General features: G+C 37.9%; 1 pseudogene; it reads right to left on the bottom strand.

Moving 5' to 3' along the window:
* Positions 1–803: 803 nt before the first annotated feature.
* Positions 804–2632, bottom strand: LOC145035486 (tetrahydroberberine oxidase pseudogene; annotated as a pseudogene).
* Positions 2633–2856: the final 224 nt, after the last annotated feature.

The following is a 2856-nucleotide window of genomic DNA, read 5'->3' as shown; positions in this document are numbered from 1 at the left end:
ACCGTAAATAATACCATAATATAAGTTTGACTTGAAAAATAAGTTAGAAACCTAACATATATACATAAAATATTCATTTAATTACTGGATGATAAAATATACAATTTAAAGAAGGGAATAAATAATTGAATGAGACCTAAAATAGTCCAAGTGTAAGTGTGTGTTATTTGAGAGATCATGGTGTGTTGTCTTCATCTCTTTGGGGACACAATTATTTGTATAACCAATGTTATTTCAACGGATAATTAATTTATAAAATTACATTTTCTACGGTAAATTCTAACGGTATAATTCCCATGGCTATCCATCCGTTGCTAATTTATGATCTTTTTACTGTTGGTATTTCGTTGATGTACAGTTGGCATTTCCAGATGAGAAATTTCTATAGGAGAAAACATGCTTTCCCGGTTGTGTATTGTTGTCACAAAGAATCCAATTGTTCATAAATGATGAAACATATTCACGTACCCGTCATTTTTTTGAGGTAAATGTTTATAGAAAATCAACCCCTGGCTTGGAACTTTTCAAATACAAAGGCATTTAGTGGACAAGTACGAAGGAAAGTTTACCTTACGGCCGAAATCGTAGCCCTATAAATAAGTCAACTTGCATGATATTATGTAGAGAAAAATTTACATCAGGTTGCTTTTGGTGTCGTGTAACTTAAGTAAAAGCGGGTCTTGAAAAAGAAGGCCCTTGAAGTCTAGCGATCTATGTAGAAATAGTGTAAGCAGTAAATGAATTGAAGGTTATAAATCACTCAAAAAATTACACTGCTACGTAGAGTGTAGTTAGGACATAAATTAAAAGAAATCAATTTATTCTCCATTATTATTATTCTTTACACAAACAGTAAACAGAAGACAAAAAATATGAATCGCAATATAAAATGCTATAAAATAAACGAGAAACAACAACACCAGCGTAGACTTGATATATAGAGCTTCATAAAATGGCAACGAACCTTATTATTCTAGATTATTATTATTATCATCTTTATTGTGCGAGACCTCGGCGTTTAAAGACTGGGATACTCTGTGGGAACTTAAAAAAATTATCTGGATCAACATTAGCCTTGATTCGAATCAACCTCCTGAAATTGTCCCTCTTCCAGTACCTCTCGCCCCAAACACTTGCTTCCATATAATTCGCAGCCCCAACACCGATATCCAGATCATTGTTATTGACATACGACTCCCTCGGGTTCTGTGACACATAAGGAGTCAACAACTCTTCCAAGCTTTGCAACCAAGCTAATCTTCTAAGCGACACAGGGGTTGTATCGTTAGCTTGACCTACAAAACTTACACTGGTAGCCAACAAGTACAAGGTTCCTGCTCTATGAGGATATGGTGTTGCTGTCTCTGCGTAATCATCCATTCTTCCTCCAGAAGGAATGATAAGTAAACCACCTGACAAATCGTTTTCGAAAAACTTACTCCAGATTTTTTCCAGTCCAGATATGGGGATCGGCGTCCTGACAAAGTTTGATTTAGTTTTGCTGTTTGACTTGGGTATCGCAGATCGATTTGTAAGAATCTCAAGCGGGGTGGTGCTTGGCCTTCCAAAAAACACAAGTGTCGATTGGACGCTTGTCATTTCTTGACAAATCTCTCGTGTAACACCGAGCTCTGGAAAAACTTTGTCCATTACTGGAATCAATTCGTTGGTTGTGCCCTGATAAATTCCTTGGAAGATGATTCGCATGGTTTTTTGTGTGGTGTTTCCAATAAACTCCGAAGCTGCCTGAGATCTTATGTACAAATTTCTATCTTCAAAAGTTGCAAGAGACTGATATTTATAGAAAAGTTCTGTTGCACCTTGTTCGAGAGTTCTATTCACTATAAAGACAGTTACTTTTTCTGGAACAGGAACCAACTGCAACTGCCATGCAACAACGACTCCAAAACTGGAAGCGACACCTCCTCGAATCGCCCAAAACAAATCTTCACCCATCGACTTCCTATCGAGAATCTTTCCATTGACATCTATGATACGAGCATCCAAAACATTGTCACCGGCTGTAGCATATTTCCTTAACAGGTTTCCGGTGCCACCACCACCTATCAACCCACTGATCCCCACCGTAGGCCATGTACCTCCGGGGAAATACAAGGTGTTGTTGGACTTCTGTGCAATACTGTAGTAAAGTTCACCAAGCACAGCGCCTGTCCCCACCCATGCAGTACTGTTAGCTACGTCAATGTCTATAGATCTCATGTTGTTGAGATCGATCATAACGAATGGAACATCGGCAGTGTATGAGAGACCCTCGAAGTCATGCCCCCCACTTCTGATCCTGATCTCGTACCCATGTTTCTTGGCACAGAGAAGAGATGTTTGGACGAGTGATTCATCCGTAGGTGTCACGATGATTGATGGTCTTGGAGTGGAGGGTTTAAGGAACCTGGTGTTTTGGACTGCGAATTGCCAAATGGGTTGGAAAGAAGCATTGCCAGGGGTGTAAATGAGCTGAGAAATGGAGCTCGCATTAGCTGAGTCGGATTCAATGCAGCTTATGAAATCTTGAGAATATGCAGATGAAAAGGAAAGAGCTAGAGTTAGAACCAAGAGGAAGACAAAAGATTTCTTCATGTTTAATTTGGTGAGTTTGATCTATGGCATTGACTGCCAAAAGCGTTTTAATTTATAGAACAGAGATGAGGATAATTAAAGCCGCCATAGACTTGACCACCAGTATGAATCGAAAAATAAAACATGAACTTATTAGGTTAAATGCATATTTTATTTATATCCGTTTTCATACTTTATTTATCCGTTTTCATCGTTGTAATAAATTGTATTTTTAAAAGTATGGTGTTGAAATATTCAAAATACGTCCAATATTTTAAACGT

The sequence above is a fragment of the Lactuca saligna genome, chromosome 1, assembly GCF_052625555.1.
Source record: "Lactuca saligna cultivar CGN05327 chromosome 1, ASM5262555v1, whole genome shotgun sequence".
Classification (NCBI taxonomy): Eukaryota; Viridiplantae; Streptophyta; class Magnoliopsida; order Asterales; family Asteraceae; genus Lactuca; species Lactuca saligna.
The sequence above is the reverse complement of the archived record's forward strand: the minus strand, read 5'-3'. Positions and strand labels throughout refer to the sequence as shown.